Raw genomic sequence first — 19697 nt, 5'->3', positions numbered from 1 at the left:
CGCCTAGTTCAAAACACGAGAACGCGCACGTCGAACGTCAACGAACTACTGGCCGTTAAATAATACAAATTAAACAGAAATGAAATGTAATAGTATAGTATGATATGTAATAGTAAGTATAATATGGTTATTTCTGCTAAATTTCTGTAAAAGGGGGGGGGGGGGGGGGAGTTAAAAATAAACATGATTTAAACTTTCTCTAGGAAGCATTTGGCGGATCAGAAACAAAATCGAGTTTGACTCTTTTTTGTCTTGTCGAAGATACCGGAACATTACAACGTATAATGCAGTATATAAATGATCCATCAGGAATCATTTATACCATTATATTTATATCATTACCTACCTCTTAAATCCAGGTTAATCTCAAACGACTGTGATTGGCCCATTCTGACCAGCGTTGAGAAAAATAACATGAATCACGTGACCACGCTGCTACGGTCATTCATATCTAAATGACGATAACGAAACAGTTTATTTCAATTTACTCTAAAGTATCGTAGCTTACAGGCCCATCTTAAACGCATTAATATCAGATACATAATAAAAATACGAAAGGAACTCAAAAAATAAATCATTCTAGTTTTGTCTCACCATATTGCTTTTATTTTTAATTTATACATTTTTCTCAAATCCCAAATAATACTTTCCGTCTTGATTAACCATATTATAACACTATCAACTATTTAAATACAAGAGGTTATTTCTCTGGCGGTAAGACAAAAGCACAAGCAACAGTAACTTAGGCCATGGGCGTAATTTCCTATGGGGACAGGGGGGACATGTCCCCCCTACTTTTCAAAATCCCGTTCGTGTCCCCCCCACTTTCAAATTAGTTTGTTATTATTTTTTTAACCGCGCGCCGTAATCGTCACGGAGGAGCAGGACCGAGCAGAACAGACATCCTGCCTGTCTGTGTCGATGCGCACGTCCGCGTACAGGCAGGGACGTCTCGTGCACACTCTAGTGTAAGCGCACTGAAAGTTCTACTGAGTAGCCGGTTTCAGGGTATATTAGCTCAGGTCAGGGTAATCAAAATGTCTGTCTACTTATTTTTTACAGTCTATGGTATTGTGTTCAAAAGACACGGTACTTCAGTACCAAGTCGGTACTAAAAAAATGAAAATGTCACGGTACCAGGTTTCTTTAAGTACCGGTGGTACCGAGTACCCGGTCAACCCGGTTCTTGACGCATACAGTGCTATGATCTCCGTGAAGCAGAAAACGCGGACGGAATCTCAAAATCCAGTCATGAAAATGAAACTTATATTTTAATATGGACAGTCACGGAATTTGTCAAAGTTAGCATAAATTAATCAAATCAAATCTCCATATGGACCAGTATCTGTAAATGTTAAGCCACAAAAAATCGGTTGAAATATGAATCGTGCATGTTCTGTTCTGCGCGTGTTCTGTGTGAATGAATGAATGTCAGAGACGTGCGGGTTTGTTTACTACAGACTGAAGCGCGTGACGCTTGCAGTAATTTCAGCATCTGCGTCTCAATGAGGACATAAATACATAAACAACATCACCAGAACTGTTCTGAGTCACTTCACAAGCATTTTACCGTTTCATTTGAGTAAAACCAATGTAAATTTGAAGGGATTCACGGCAACCCAGGGTTTCCCACACACTGATTTATTACAATATCAAAAATGACCACCACAAATAGATTTTTCAAAAGGCTTTGACTTCATTGAATAAACATGAGCACTGCACGTTTCAAAATCAAAAACCGATGCGGGTGTTTTAATATCACTGTATTTCAGAAGGAAACCGACTGTATTTAGAACATTTTCGATTTCATTTCATTTTGCATGTAATGCTTGATAAGGCAGCGTTTGTGAGCTCAGCGCTGCTTTGCAGCCGTTACCGGAGAATCCTGTATCTCTCCCGCTCTTAAAGCGCCTCCTGCTGGCAGAAAATGAATTCGCATATATATGTATATATGGGGGCGGGGGAGTGCAAGGCTGTGGGAAACACTGCAACCCGTCAAAATAAATAATAAATGTTCATTTTTACATAAAGGCATTGTGCTAGAAATATTACTATTATTTAGTAGAATGTATGTGATACTGCTACTACTGTTGAAAAAATTAATAAAACTTAATTTTTTAAAGAAATAAATCACACAATATTTCTTCCATGTTTTAATTTTAATAGCAAATCCCCTTTATTTAACAAAAAATAAAATATGTTTAAATTTCATTAATTAAAAGACAAATTAAATTTGGGTGAAACTTGTTTACTGTTTTCCATAATTATAATACTTGTAGAAAAACTTTAAACACAATTGTAAATAAGTTTAAAGTATGGCATTGGTTTTATTTTTAGTGATAAAAAGTTTTTTTTTTTTTTTTTTTAATTAGCATATTTTTGTGTTTTGCTTTGGTACCGAAATTGGTACCGAGAACCGTGGATTTTCACTGGTATCGGTACCGAATACTGAAATTTTGGTACCTTATCAAACAGTGTCTATGGTCTACAACTGTTGATGAGCTAACGTTAAAACATACACTGTATAGGCTACTCAACTCACCGTTAGCTAGCTAACCTAAACATTTAATGTTGCCTAGAACATTCTGTGTCCACTTTAAACAGCAGCGTTTTCTGTCAGCAATGTATGACAAGCAGACTCTGGCTGCTGTTATAGGCTACTCAACTCATTATACTCAGATGCAGAAATAAAATAAGTCTTAATAATAAATGTTTTTCTAAACTTGAGCTATTGTTGTTCACTTACAATATTTGTTCATTTAAAATAGAAGTTAATTTGTAAAAATTGATTTACTTGTTCAAAGAAAAGGCTTAATGTGGAGCTAGCCTGAGTTAGCCTATATTTTATATAGTGTTATGGTTATGTGGTGAGCCTGAGTATAGTTTTACACATCAGCCCAGTCTAGTCTGTAAAGTTATTGATACGCAGTCGGGTTTTTTTTTTTTTTTTACACATTAATCTGAAAATGAATGTGGCATACCCAGTTTTTAAAAATGTACATCCAGAGACTCTCTTTTCTGGCTATGTGGACTCAATATGATCATAACTCAGTTGTTTTTATATCAGAGCACAGATAAGGTGGAGCTGCTTCAGAACAGAGAGGGTGAGATAGGGAAAAGCAGCAGCAGCACAACGTCACAGGTAGGTTATGTGCTGTATGAAAGGACAGGTGATTTTGATTTGTTGGTGATAAAAGGGAAGAAGTGTACATGATAAATAGTGAATACAGTTTGAATATTATCAAATTAAATGTTCTTCTTGTAGGAGCCAAATTGCGTGTTGTTATTTGTTTAGAATATTTTTTTAACATGGTCACATCATCACATGGGTGTGGTTTCCATATTATTTACCTGCTCACTTGTGTGGTGGGAGAGAGAAACAATCAGGCCCTGATATTTTTTCTGTTGACTGTTATAATATAGTTTCAGTTGTGATGAACTTTTGTTTATTTTTTTTATGCCATGCTTTCATATCAGAGAACAGATGAGGTGAAGCTGCTTAAAGACAGGGAGGGTGAGACAGGGAGAAGTAGCTCAGAGTTGCAGGTATGTGCTGTGTAAAGGGTCAGGTATTAATTTTAATTATGTCATGTTAGAAACAGGCTAGCACATTTTCATATTTCATAGGTGAGACAGGGAACAGGCGCAAGCGAAGAAGTGCAGTTAGGCAGGCAGGATGCTGAACCCAACCATGCTAACCCAAAGCTCATTGCAGTGCAGCAGAATTTATCATTATAAACAACTTAATTATTTCCTGGATCACCATAGTCCCTAACTGTATGTAAATGGAGGAAATGGGATTCAAATCAAAAACATTTTTCCCCATTTTGTGTCCCCCCCACTTCTCAAACCAAAGTTACACCCTTGACTTAGGCTATTAGAAAGACATCTGACTAGCAATCTTTATTTTCATCTTTGTGTGTGTGAATAATCAGCTTATAAATTGACATGTTTGAGAACAACCAGAGCAAAATTATAAGTATTACTGATGGAAGTATTTTATATCCTTTCATAGAACAACACGAGTCACTGAATTCGTTTACAGAATAGTACAAAATAGCCTATAATAAAAATGACCCATTAAAGGAAACGTGTAGAGTTACTGTTCTATGATCTGAAAAACTGAATTATGATCTTGAATGTTAAGGCTGGAGACAGCGTCCTCTGCTGGAATAAAACATAACGTGCTTGACTGGAGCTCGAGTGACACAAGATCATTTATCCTTTACTCAAGTTGATTATCACAGTAGAGTTGAAGATGTAATGTCAGTATGAGTTCTGATTTTTTAAGCAATCCCTAGTTTTCTTGTTCACTGCCAATCTTTAATTATATTGAAGAGCTGAAGCTCACAGAGGTCACCACAAATATAAATAACTGCATTCTTTCACTCAGCATTTTAAACCTGGACTTAGAATTTTTTTTTTAAATAAAGCATTTACTTTTTTTTTTTTTTTGTAGATGTTGTTCATGAAATGCTTGTGATCCATATCGACTGAAGGCATGTTGTTCCAGTGTCAAAAAATAATAAAAAAAATACAAAATAAATCAAATATGTTTACACATTTAAGCAGTCTTTGTTATATAGAATTTATGTAAAAATGACTTTTTTTTTTTTTCACACTAGTCAGATAGTCCGCATATTCAATTTACGAGGCTGTGAGGAACAGACTTACACAAAGAAAAAGAAAAAGTCTTTTACAAGGTTACGGGATGAATTAATATTCCAAACTCAACGTTCAGTCTATTTTGAAGGGTTTTTTGTGGAGTGAGATTTGTCAGCTGAACTACTGGCATGTAGTTAAAGTACAGTATACATCGAACACAGTCTCGTTATAAATCCTGATGTTTTTTAAGGATGAAACAAGACATTTAAAGGACCGTTCACCCCAAAATGAAAACTGTCATTTGCTTAAATTGTCTGAAACACGCTGGAGTGCACTTCTGTCGAGCACAAAATACATTCTGAAGAGCGTTGGAGTCACCAAATAACTGAGAACAGCCATCGCAATAAAACAGATCAAGATATGGAGGTCAATGGATAAATAATAGTTTAGATCACTTGACACCCCAAACCCAGGCTCTCCTCTTCAAATCTTTTATTCTTTATATATGCAAAATTGACACCCCGAAACCATGCAATAATCTACAAATCATATAACCTTAAAACACAAAAAAAAACCACCCACTTTAGATCACTTGACACCCCAAACCCAGGCTCTCCTCTTCAAATCTTTTATTCTTTATATATGCAAAACAATCACTCATCACGTGTCTCCTATGTTGAGAATAAAGACTTCCTGTGACCTTGTTCTTGAAGCCTACAACACAACTCCTGCGATAAACCAACTGCCAGGTTGAATACAGGTAAAATTACTTTTTTTTTGTCCTTCAAATGACTCGAACACCATTCAGCTTCACAGGACACAGAATAAATTCATCCTGTGTCAACACATTCATTTCAAACACTGTAAGATGATACAGTTTATTGCCATTAAGAGTGTAGGAAACAGAAGAATAAAAACAGCTGACCTCTATTATACAGTAAGAAGAAGAAAAAAGTTGAACTTCCTCATTTATATCCAGTAAAATGCAAAGAGAAGGGATGCGACATGGAGGACTCTACACTGGATCAAACTACAGCGCCTGGCGTGTCTGGAGATGTGCGAGCAGTTCATTTTTGTTCAGTTAGCTTCCTGTGGAAAGGCAGTACTGATGCTGTTATGGTTCATAGCTTCTACTGTGTTTTCTCATCTGGAAATAAATACACTGCCGCCAAGCTGTGGATGTCGCTGTAGACTGCAGACCCTCGTGTCACCAACCAAACCTATCATGCACACTCTTCTAAATGAACGAAACATGTGGCACATTGTTCCCGAAAGCTCTGGATGAGCCAGGATTTGGTCAGGGTGGGAAAATCTTTCGCAAAGACGAGGCAACAAGAACTCAAGAAGCTCTTCACTTTGAAATGGTTTAATTAAGAATCAAGCTCAACGTTTTAATCCTCAAATACAGCAAAGAAATTTAAAGAGCAAAATATTTTAAAAAAAAGGACACGGCGGCAATTACGTCCGCGCGTCTACAAATTCAAAAACACAAAGGTACTTTGGGAAGGGAAAGAGATGTCGAAGTCCTTAAATGCAATCAACCTGGAGATGCCGTCCTCCAAGTTTGGGTTCTTTGAGGCGTGTGGGAGGAGCCAGCGAGGACAGGCAGAGGCGGAGTTAAGACTGAGCCCCACCCCTTTCTAGAGCCCCCACCTCCACGTCCTTTTTTAAGCCAATCGGATGAGGGCTGGTTTGGATTCGAGAGGAGACCAGCACCTCGTGCCCCTGCCTGCATGTCACTGAAGTCTCTGAAAGATTTTATGATGATCAAAGCCAGTAGAATCCAGTATAGCCTTCCGGAATAATGCAGCCACACTGACACAGATACTAATTCTTTAGAGAACGGAAACATAAAAGAAGAACAAGATGGTTACACAGGGTCCGTTGTAGGAGACGGTGAATTCTGCACATGAACATTCTGACAAAGCAATATTAGAATCAACAACACAAACGGGAAGATTGCGCAGTGTAGCTCTACTAAGAAACCGAACCGCTGGACTACGTTGTGCTTTAACGGCAGTTTACACACACCGTGAGGACCGGGGGGGGGGACAAGCACCACATGTACAATCCAGTGTGCGTTCGAAGGTTTGTGTACGTGAACCGGCTGGAATCGTGAGGGAGCCCGCGCCGCGTTCGGAAAGCACGCTAAAGAGAAAAATCTTTAAAAATCCCAAGAACAAAATACAAAGCAACGGTCGTTCAATCCCATAAACCTAATACTGCTTTTCGCCAACGCTGTTACGAGTGTCAACTGTAGAAACGTCAGCTAGCTGCCCCGCAAGAAAAGCGCACAAACCAAATCTGGGTCGTCATTTTTCACACAAAAAAAGGACTTGACGTGTAGTTTAGTCTAAAGCTATAAAACAAGCCAAAAAAAAAAAAAATTTAAAATCAGTTCCATTCAGTTTAAGAGAGCAGCTCGAGAAGAAAAATAAAATAATTAAAAAACCTTTTCGGATCTCACCAAGGATGTGAAAAAACTTTCCCCCGACGAAAACTACAGTACAGAGCAGGCACTAATTACAGGACGCAAAGGTGGACATAAAACCATTGTTAAACAGTTTTGCCATGCATTCAGGAGCTGCTCGGTGTGTGCAGGTGTCACGACGATCGATCGATGTGGGCGTGGTCTGTGTTTTTTTTTTTTTTTTTTTTCCCATTGAATAAATAGTCGCGCGATCTCTGTTCATCTCTAACAGGTAGTTCACGTTCCCGTTGGCATGATACGTTTTTTCGTCTCGCCCTTCCCTCCCCGTATATCCCTCCCTTCTTTCTCTCCTCCCTCCCTTCCTTCCTTCCTTTTGGAGCGCCGAGGGAGGCTGCAGTCTCTTAGTGTTTGTCTTTGGGAATTACCTCCTCCCTGGGTTTGGCACCCCCAAAGATGGCCGAGTTGGGGTTGGCCACTTGGTTAAGGGGAGCCGCCACTGTACGCGGCTTCAGCTGTAACCTGGGTCTCTGCGCTCGTTCCTCTGTGGAAAATGAGAAATCCAGAAATCAGATGTTATTGTATAATTTATCCAAGTGTCAAAAACATCATGTAAAGTCAACGTGAAATGGTATGTGCAAACTATTTTACTTCTGAACTTTTAGTCAAACAAAATATCAAAAAGAAAAGTTGGGCAGAAAAATTGGGAATTGACTAGACCCAATAATAATAATAATAATAATAATAAAAACATTAAAATTTAAATGAAAACAAAAAATAATTTAAAATAATAAAAATACTATATAATAGTTTATTAATTATATTAAAAAATACCCTTGTCTGTTTTTTAAAAACATATACAATACCTGTCAAACGATTAATCGGATCCAAAATAAAAGTTTTTATTTACATAATATATGTATGTGTACTGTGTATATTTACTATGTGCAAGTATACACACACACACACACACACACACACATCTAAATATACATGTATGTGTGAGTGTATACCCTTCAATAAAAATAATGACAAATCTGAGTGAGAGAATGAAGATTGATAAGGATGAAGATTTTGCCCCAGCAAGTAGGCCATATTTATTTGAGCCTCTGACTGAATCCATTTCTGTGCATTGATTATTTGGCATTAAATTATAATATATTAATTAAAATAAAACATTTCAGTTATACCTAAAAACTGTATATTTATTAGCCACTGGCTAATAAATGTTTTGTACACGACAGCTTTATACAAAGATATATTCACAGGTGTCATGATTTAAAAGCACAACTTAAAAAACAAAACAAAAATACATTATCCAAGTCTGCTCGAATTGATTTGCTGAAATCAAAACATGGATGGAAAAAGGTGAACAACTTATTCGTGCAAAACATTTAATGTGCAACGTGCTGTTACAAGAATCGATAGTGCGTAATATTCTGGTGTTGAAATTGGCATCATACACAATTCAAACACTAGCAAGTGAAATCTACCAGTTTATTAAACAATGGATAACATCGGCTATACTGAAACGTTTTTGCTTATGTGAGTGATCTGCTTGCACTGTAGAGGTTTGAGCAGGAACATGTACGGAGAGTAAATATGGCCCTTTATGATTTCACGTTGACTTTAAAGCACACATATAGAGGTAACTTTTTTCAGGATGAATAAATGTGTGAGACCGTCAGAGGGTTCTCTGAAGTCTGTCTGGCCTGCGCGAGGAGGTCCATCTCTGAAGCGCCCCACGCCTCCTCCGCCCCCCCTTCTGTCGCCAGGGCGACCGCCTCCTCGACTCCTCCCACCCATGAAGTCATCATCTCTATATCCTGTGAAGAGAGGAAGTGTGAGTAACTCGTCCGTCATTCTCCCACTCCACCGCAAAGTTGCACCAAAATACTGATCCGGCATTGGCTCTGGGCAAAATATCTCAGTGCTTAAGAAATATGAAGTCTGATCCCAGATCAGTATCTATACGCAACTTCAATCTGGGAGGAAATCTGACTGCAGACCAGCAGGGAGACTCCACTGACAACATGACTGATGGCAATGAGATGGAGTCCCTGAGAGATCAATGTTCAAAAATTAACTTAAAATTGATGAAAATGCCAAAACATAAATATGCAACAGCAAGATCCCTGCTGATAAAGTCCCGCGACTCATTTAATGGAGTATTCTGGGTCCTTATCAACAAGGTTTCAAACACTATTTTGACTTCCTCAGTTTGTAAAAGTGGTTGAGAAAAACATTTACCATAACAGTGTGAATGTCACAAAAACAGCCAAGAAGCAGCAATTATTTTACCCCAAAATAAAAAAAATATAAAAAAGCAGCTAAACATTAATAATTAAATACACAATAATCATTCCATCCATTATTCATTACATCCATTATGATTTTGTTCATTAAAGTTTATGACAAATAATTTGCTTATTACAGTTATATGAAAAATATTCTATTTAATATTTAATGCACACATCATGGGATTGTGTTGTCTTGAATGTATGCAGATTTTTTTTTTTATAACATATAAATATTATAAATTAATACGGTGCTGACAATTATTTCCATTATTGCATTATAACTTTACAGTGCATACCTGCAATGAAAATATCACAATAATAATTATTAAAAAAATAATTTAATAATTTTAAATTAAAAAAAGATTGTGTTGTTATTATTATTATTATTAATAACAACACTAATAATAATAATAACCCTAATAATAATAATTATTTTATATATATTTTTTTTATTTTATATAATAATAATAATTATTTTATATATATATATATCTTTTTTTTTGTAACACCCCCCCCCCCCCCATCCAATGAAGTAATGGAAATCTTGTCCTACAAACCTACTAGGCGTTCATCCAGTAAGTTTATTGTAAACGTGTTTTCTGATCATTTTTACAAGCAGAGGAACACATCTGAATTGTCTGTGGTCATATCACGCCACAGATGTGTGGTATATCAGATTCTTGCTAAAATGACTATCTAGAGCCGATCATCTAGTGCTAATTCCCCAACGGGTTCGAGTTCTTGCCCTGTTCACACGCCGCACCTCCTCCAGACTGGGTCGAAGTCGTCTCTGGAGTCACGTCCCCCTCCTCTGGCCCCACGTGAGCCACCACGGCCTGAAAGGACAGGGGGCTGTTTAATAGGGGCAACAATTCACAGCTGAGATCAGGGTGAAAGAGAAACGGTTCAACTGAACCCATCAGATCATCAGTGCTAACAGGAAGACAGCAGCTGGACAGGCAAGTTTAGCCTATAGGAAAGCACTTCATTTGTTAGAGGGAAAGGGTTTTCTATTGAGGGATGAAAAAACAGAAAAGCACAGAGAAATCCGAAGATGAAACATGTACATGAACAATGACTGTGAGAAGCCATGGCTTAAAAAGATAGTTCACCCAAAAATACATTTACGTCATCATTTACTCACCCTCGAGTTGATCCAACCCTGTATAAAACAATATTTTGACCAGAAACCGTTTGATTACTCGCATGGTTGCCACAACTTGTGTGTGAGTAAATTACAGAATTAAAATTATATGGGTGAACTATCCCTTTAAGAAATGCTGTTTTTGTGTAGTATGAGCAGTGAATTAAATACTTGTAGCTATATGCAATATAACCAAGCGGAGACCGTTCAGAATAAGAGACAGAAGACACAAAGCTAATATTGAGCATTGCTTAAGGGTTGGCAGTACCACCAAAATCCTGGTTATGGCACATCACGAAGAATTTCAACAAAAACGTTTTTTATTTTTTTTAAGCATATGGTATTGAAATTTTTGGGGTAACTCTCGTCATATTTTCTCTAAAATAAAAGATCATAATGTCTACTAGCAGTCAACTGTGGCTGGGCAAGTTGAAGTGGACTAAATGATTAGCATCAGAGAAAAAGGTCTTTCACCTGAAGATCAAATTTGTCTTTTTATTGAATTAAAAAATAAATAAATAAATAAATTCACAACTTGAGTTGTGCCTGTAACTGAACAAATTCTTAATTTACCATCGGACTCTATAAAATGCAAGTAAATAAGTTAAAAAATCCGACATGCCCAAAACTTCAGTAAACTATACATGCTACTCTACATGACCATATTATCTTGTTTTATTATTATTAAAAAATAAATAAATAAATAAAAATACAATGGGAGCGCCAATCCCTAGCATTGCTCATTTCTGAGAATTTAAAGACCACAACATTTGAAAGGAAACACAAGCAATACATCAACAGCAAGAAAGAGAAAGCAGCACTAATAGAAGTACAAGATAAAGAGATCGTGCTAATGCACGACGGTAATATTTAGATATATTGATTGGCGCACACACAGTACCTCTGTCGTCTTTCCGGAAGCCGAAGCCTCCGGCACCACGTTCTTGCCTTCGGCCCTCTGCGATATCCACCCTCAAAGATCGGTCCCCTAGCAGCTGTGAAAGAACTTCATACTTAACACACAACTTCTCAAACAGTACACTAGCGCTCAGAAGTTTGCGGGTGGCAAGATTTTTTGAACACAGCCCCTTATTCTCACCTAGGCTACATTCATTTAATTACAAATACAGTAAAAACAATACTACTGGGAAATATAATTTTAAACAGCCTTTCTATTGTAATGTTTAAAAATGTAATTTATCCCATATTTAGCATCAGTTTGTGCTGCTACTTATTTTTGTGGAACTTTTGTTTTGATCCTTAGATGAATATAAAGGTCTGAAAAAGTTTAGTAAAATTTAGCCTTAATAATCCACAGTATGTATAGGCCTCTGCCAATGTGTAGTAAATTACCTATAAAATCATTTAAAGTTAGACTGGAGTGAGATGAAACTAGATCAAAGCACAAAGCAAGTTGTTGCTAGCTAGCTGCTAATTTTATTAAATTTTATATGGTAAAAAATTACACTTTTACACCTTTTAACGCTACATTTTTAATGCTACGTTTTAATTGATATGATTATACTAAAATACTTATCAGGTCTATCAAAAAAGGATTTTATCTTTCAAAACTATGAAAACCAGTTGTGGAAAAATCACAGCTTTTTTTGCAAAGAGGGCAAGAAAGGATGACAGTGAGAGTGACAGGTAAAAAAATATCTGTGTCTGATAATTGCATAATTTGTAAACAGATAAATTGTGATACCTTTGACATTTCAAATATACTTTGGTATCGATGATGTTTACATGTAAAATAAGTTGTAATCGCTTTCTTTTACTATCTAGCCTAACAGTGATCGTTTTTTCATGAATAAATAGGATAAGAAAAAAAAAAAATATCACAATTGTTTCTTATTGTATTTTCTGTTTCTTTTTGTATTTATTTTTAAATTTAACATTTATTGTCAATATTGGGCTTGCGGATCATGGGTACTAGGGTATTCTTTGCTGTGTGTGGATGACCATGTCGGTCAGCCACCACCGAAGACCAATTTTGACCCAGGAAAAACCCTGGTTCCGGAAAACTTTGGTAACAGTTAATTTTTTTTAAATAAATTTTAATGCATCCTTGCTGCATAAAAGTATTAATAATTTCCTTAAAAAAATCTTAAGGACCCCAAACTTTCGATCTAAAGTGCAAGTTTTAAACAGCTGTCAAGCTTATCTATTAGGGCTGCACGATACTGGAGAAAGCTTGAGATATTTAGTTTTTCTGCTATACATATTGCGATATGAAAAAAAAAAAGATGACTTGAATAGCTCTATTTGGAAAAAAATATTCAAATGATTGGGAGATTTTGGCAGGCGAGTAAATCGATATAGAAAATAAACAAATTTGAAGGCATATATAAATATAATCGCAAAAAAGTACAAATGAAATAAAAAACCATGCTTTATATTTTTCAAGTTAGTCTTACAGTATTCCAATACAGAAATTGAATAATCAAATGTAAAATAACACTGCATAGTCTTCATTGTTATAAAATGAAAATCCGTGTTAAAGCTACAAAAGTGATTTTTTCTCTGTTTTGTTGTTGTTTGATTAACATTCCACTGACAGAAAGCAGGAACACTTTCTCAATTGTTTGAGGATGTACACATCGCGATATCGATGCTGAAACGATATATCGATATACCTACGTGTATTCTGCTTTATGATTTTTCACTTTTACCAGCCATATAAACCAAAAAGTGGGTCTATTCCTATTTATAATGACAGCACATAACCGCATCCATTAAAACTAAACTACTAGAATAAAAGTGTAATCAGGTGACTTACAGCGCCATCGTATGTCAAAGCCTCTTTCAGAGATTCCAAGTCGTCAAACTCTACGTAACAGAAACCTGGAGATCAAAAACAAAAACAATTTGATCATCAAGTAGATGCGTTTATTCACATTGATTTTCAGTACAGTACATTAATTCAAGTTACAATCTAAACAGCATGTGGTTTCTCTGAGGATCGAACCCATGACCTTGGCATTGCTGGAGCCACGTTCTACCCGTCGAGCAACACAAAGATAAACTAGCCACACATTTTGAGGTTTGATTCATGTCCGCAGCACAAAGTTTAGTACTTAGGCGAAAACCCAGTATGAATAATAAGCAAACAATTTAAGATCAGCCCACCTTTGAACTTGTCTGTCTCTTTGTCTCGCACTAGTCCGGACGCTCCTGAGGCTGAGGTCTTTGAAGATGGCATCTATGTTCTCCTTGCACTGTGTTGAAGGGCAGGGTTGCCGACGTACGCCGTGTAGGGCGGCTCTGTGGGGGAGCTCCTTCTGCTTTCCGGGGTCCGCCTGGGCCCTCCACCGCCACCGGCCTCGGGGTCTGTCCGAAAAAAACAAAAGCAAAGCAACCTGATCAGTTTCTACACTTTCTAGAACTAACAACACGCAGCTTAAGTTATTTCTTTTTCAGCTGCTTAACAGATGTGCTTCCAGCAGGACTCAAACACTGCACATGAAAGACGCACACTGACTGATGAAGCCCACCATCACCACTCACTCAGCTGCTTAACAGAAGACCACATTCACAATAAAAAAAAAACCATGACTCTCCAATAAATAAAAAAAACACACAAACAATTCTTATGTTCCACTGCCACTTAACTTCCCGAAGAACCTCACATTCACAAGAACACAGAAACCTTGCTTCTGCTAGACATTTGTTTTCATGCCATTTTTGTCAGCAAATAGAATTTTTAATAAATAGTGGTTGACCAGTAAGTGTTTTTTTAAATGCCACATATTTTTATATAATATAATGTATTTTAATATAATTTGTCATATTTACATCAGTAACAAATCATTTTTTCCATTAAGGGGTAATTGTGCAAGTCTAACCTTATTTTATGTATGCATCATGTTTTAAGTGAAATTATGAAACTATGTCTACATGGACATCAGTAATCTGAATATTTACATTATTCTGAATAAGACAATATTATGATTAAGGTGTTAACATTAGTGGCTTTTAGAATATTCTTTTCATGTTCCCATTTTATGTGTTATAGTACATAGATCGATCAATGGCATACATCATTACGTCCCCACGCAACGCCATCCGATGTCTCCTCCAGAATTTCATGTATAAACATATAGTTCATCTTCGTTATATTTTTGGGCGTTTCATTTTTAATTTACTGAAAGCTTCAAGTGCAGTGAACAATTTCAGCTAATTAATTCTATGCTCTTCAATCTACTCTCAAATGCTTCCTACCAAACTGCTGACCACTGCTGTGTACACGATGGTAATAGATGGTAATTAAGGTGTGCACATCAATAATGCAACTGAAAATAGGAATACTCCACTTGTCTTTACTTCGAGTATGACTTTAGTCGGATTAATCGTTGTCAAACAAAAATCTACTCACATTTACATTTAATCAAAATTAGTTAAAATACTAAGACACTATAAGCTGCGACTCTAAGGTCCAAGTGTATTGATCATTGTTACATTTAATCTACACTAAGTTAAATTACAGGCGGTGCAAAAACTGCTTCATTATTGCTTCTACGAGAATAAAAACTCCTTCAAAATGAAAAAACAACTAAAAAATAAAAAACTGCTTCTGGAGTGTTTTTAGGTGCATTATTGCTGCTTCGAGATGAAAAATGCTTTTACAGTGCAATTACAACTAAATAATACTAAGAGTAATGTTTCAAAAAATACTGAAAACGCCAGAATATTTATTAAGGAGTAGTTAGTCAGCAGAAAAAGGAAAGAAAGTCGGATCTACGCATGGTGAAACCACCAATTCATTCAAAATCACAGATTCATTCAGCAGAGCGTAGGCCACGACTCCACTTTTTTTTTTTTTTTTTTTTTTTTTTTTTTTAAGTTCAGATGCGCAAGCGCTTCGTTGTTTGGAATAATTTTCATTGGTAAAAGAGCAAAAATATATATACAATTCTGTAACTCAAACATTTTTTAAAATAAAGCACTATTTTTATATTTTTTGTTCAGTATTCATTTTAAAAACTATCGGTCAATTAATCGGTATCGGCCCAGTGTGGTCCAACCTAGCTATCGTCGCATCGGCAATGCAACATCGGTCGACCTCCTAGTACATAAACAGCCATACATTTGATCTAAGAACATTTTTCAAGTGTGATTCACAGAAACTAACAAAGAAAAAATAGTGCTGTCAAATAATTAATCGCTAATAATCTCATCCAAAATAAAAGTTTTTGTTTACATAACATGTGAGTGTAGCCTACTATTCATATTTATGATGTATATATAAACACACACACGCCACGCGCATGTTTATCAGGGCTTGAATTTCGCATGGGGTGGTTGGGACTGTGCATAATTCTACTGATTCCCACAGTTTCATCGCTTGTAACGCGGGAAATTTATGCAAATATTTCAACGTGAAAGACGCTCACGACAGATGACAGAATGTATAATTTGCACGTGCTTTGGAGTCTTACAATTTTAAACATTCAAGTGCTCAATTCAGTACTTGTGAGCTCTGTGACTTTAAGATCATTTTTTTGTAGAGCAGCCTTACACCCAAAGAGACAAAGAGTCACACAGAGACGCATCTGAGAGTGCACACCTTTCGGCGTGGCAGCCCAAATACATACCAACTAGAGAGGTCGACCGATGTTTGTCATTTTAATATATCGGCATCGGCCGATATCCGTGTTAAATGCGCCGATTTAAATTCAGGCGCGTCGTTGGGCAGCCCGATGTTATTGGTCGCGGTGGAAAGTGCTGCTGCCGCATGTGAAGGACCTGACAGCCAAAACTTTGGAAGATTCACCAACAGTCCTGGGGAGATAAAGGTAGTCAGAGAATTTCACTCTGTAAATGAGGTGGGAGTAGGTGTCAGTTCTCACAAACACTGCAGCGTGATTGAGGGCTGCGTTACTCAGCCCTGCTCACTGACAGCAACGGCTGAGGACAGCTGTCCTGGGCAGCACAGAATGGTGAATGACATTTGTTGGAAGCATGGTTTGATGCAGGCAATAGCCAGGTTTCCATCAACTCATTTGCATTTAGGGGCGTCAATATTTGATCATTTCCATGATCGATCGTCGTTTAAATTAACAATCAATGAATAAGATTAATGCTGTAAAATCGTCTGCTGCCGGTGTATTATTATGTGCAAAAGCCACTTTCCGGAAAAAAAAGCTTTCTACCACCCAAATTAAAGGGTTTTAGTATTAATAAAATGCTAGTAGGGGACTGTAAAATGAATATGATTATGATCATTTGATAAATGAAGGGAGCGCACAGCGTTTGAGATCATTTTACTTTGTTGACTGTTTCCGTCAAGGAGACAGCTGAATGTGCCTCTTTAAATGGTTTAGGTAGTGCTTCGTTGTTGTATTTTAAAGCGCCATTGCAATGTTTTCCAAATTACACTATAGTATTAAAATAAAATTGTATCCCAAAGCGTATTAGGCTAACTGTATGCTTGTGGCTGTGCTGCTAAAGTCAGTAAACCGCTTTTTTCACATTAAACATTTTATGCGAGTGAAAGTATGACCAGTACTTTATTTGATCCTGATCTGCAAAATGTTCGATTTTGAATTTTTACGTTTTGTAGGCCTATTTGTTTTTAATAAATCCGGCATTTACAGTGCATTAGATCATTGAGAGTGTGTGATGATAGCGTGCAGACGAGAACCTTGGCCTTGTGAGTTTGGCTGGGTGATGTATTTGGAGGTTATTTGCTCACATCTAGTTCTGCATATCCACATGTTTCCATATTGCAATGTATCTGAATGTTAAACTATATTTTTTTAATGTAAACTAGACGGAAAAGATTATTCTCTTCACACGAGCAAAAACGTCCTTGGCATAACAGCAGAGTGGACCTGTATACTGCGGTCTATTTAAACTGACCAGTGTAACCTTTTATATGTTTGGTTGACTGTACCTTAATCTTAATAATGAACAGACTGCGATGTAAGTTTGAAGTTAGAATGCACTTTAGATGTTCTGTGTCATTTATACCAAACACAAATGTTGCTGGTTGCTAGTGTGTTTGCAGCACTACTATTATTTATTTTGTATATATATATTTTTATATTTTTCAGTTTTGAGTTGATTTTTATTTATAAAATTTTATTTCTTTTATTTAAATGTATATTTAAGTTTACATTTATGTTCCAACAAACTTGAAAAATTCTGCTTGATAAATGCTCTAAAACTTTTATAGCCGATATATATATTACCTGTTTTATATATTTAATACTTGGTCAGTTTAGATATTTTTTTTTTATTTTTAATACCGTGCAGTCCACAAAATTAAGATTCGAGAGATGGTTCAAGTCAGTGCATAAATAAATGATAAGTTTAGAAATGTTGTGCATCCACTTATTATTAGTGTGACATTTTAGCATGCAAATGAGGGAAAAACTTCAAGATATCAGCCCTAAAAATCGGCAGCACATATCGGCCATCGGCTGACCCTGACCTCTAAACATCAGCATCGGCTATAGAAAAACCCATATCGGTCGATCTCTAATACCAACAAATATGTCAAAGTGCCCGACTTGATGAGTATTCATGTAAACAGTCGATTTATACTAAACATCGTTGGTATAGAGGCTATTAAGTTAATGTAAACAGTTGAGAAACAAAACTTATGTGTAACGGTTTGATCCGCGCATGAGGTCTTAAAGAGACAGCAACCTAAATAAGCCTGCTACTATCTGTCATTAATGTTTATTTACTTATACACTGAAGACTAATCAGTGTTATTTTAAAGTTAAATAGATTATTCTGTTTCTGTGGTATTTCTGTACCTGAATATTACTGTTAAACCTACCTGAAAAAACAAATCACAGTTAATTTTAGTTATTATCTTGTTATTGTATTTGTTTGTGCCATTGCTTGTCATTAATCTATTATTATTTTACTACTGACTGTTTACTTGTATTTTTTTGTTAAACTAAATTCAGAGTTTGAAAGTTTTTTTTTTTTTTTTTTTAAGTATCTTCCTCACAATATAAAAATATAGAATCCAATCAACAACATTATAAATTCTTAAAACACCAAAATTACTGGTGACGAAACATTAGTTGGCTTTGATTTGCAGTTTTAACAAATATGTTCTAAAAAAAATTACTCCTAACTCCCCTCAAATTAAAAAAATCCCCCCAATAAGAAAGTCAAACTAAAGGGGGATTCCCCCCATTTTCCAAAAAACACAATTCAGGCCATGATTATTCTATTAAAATAAATTTATAAAAAAAATAAGAAATAGGAATAAATAATGAAAAAATAAAAATAAAAGAAAAAAAAAATAAAAAAAAAAATCAAAAATATACACTGTATGTGGGTGTATTTATATAAAACATTAACTATACTCAGCACTAAGACACTTACACGTGATTAATTGTGATATTTAACGTGTGACAGAATTGCGATGTAAACAGAAAAAAAGCATAATACCTCTTCCCAAGCGATGGTGAAATTAAAACACAACGATTTGAAGATCGATTTTTGGTGCACCGCTGAATGGTTTCAAATCTCTGCTTGTAAACGCCCCCAATTAATGTGTTCAACATATAACAGAGCACCAATCAACACTATGAAATCCTTCACTTGAGAATGATAAGAAGCAAGGAATCGCTAAGACTTCCAAACAGCTGCAGTACTTTGACTCTCATACTGCCACATGAGAACCATCTGCTTAGAAAAAAAAAAAAAAAAAAAAATGAGCATTGACAAGGTTTGAGAAACTGGAATGTGGGTGTGTGGTCACTTCTGTTAGTCTGCTGCACACTGGACAGTTATGAGTAATAAAAATCAGTAATCCTAAAAATCATCAAATTGCATATTGGCTTGGCCCACACATTGGTCTATTACTGGTAACAAAGTGTGATAAAGTGCTACTGAACAGACACAACGTGCTTTGGACGGAAATATTGCAGAAAGCATCTTTATTTATTTTCTGTATGTAATAGGAGATTAAGGGGCCGTTTACACAATGTTTCAGCCAAAAGCGGTAAAGTTTGTCGCGTTCTGCCTGTCTGTTTACACAACAACAGTGTTTTGGAGACTGAAAGCGGGTTTCAAAGTGCAAGTTTTTGAAAAGCATACAGTTATCGTGATGTCATCTTGGCGTCGTGAATGCGTGTTAGGTAATGTAGACATCGCGAAGTGCGTTAATGGGATTTTAAAGGCAAGCCGCGAACAAACATACACAACAATGGCCGGATGTCGCGAACAATGTCGCGTGTGGATTTACTTCACA

The 19697-nt window shown here is 36.2% G+C and overlaps 1 pseudogene; it reads right to left on the bottom strand.

The window, feature by feature from the left end:
- Positions 1–5955: 5955 nt before the first annotated feature.
- LOC109113226 overlaps positions 5956–19697 on the bottom strand; it is a 70791-nt pseudogene continuing 57049 nt past the window's right edge.

Source organism: Cyprinus carpio, chromosome B15 (genome assembly GCF_018340385.1).
Source record: "Cyprinus carpio isolate SPL01 chromosome B15, ASM1834038v1, whole genome shotgun sequence".
NCBI lineage: Eukaryota > Metazoa > Chordata > Actinopteri > Cypriniformes > Cyprinidae > Cyprinus > Cyprinus carpio.
The sequence above is the reverse complement of the archived record's forward strand: the minus strand, read 5'-3'. Positions and strand labels throughout refer to the sequence as shown.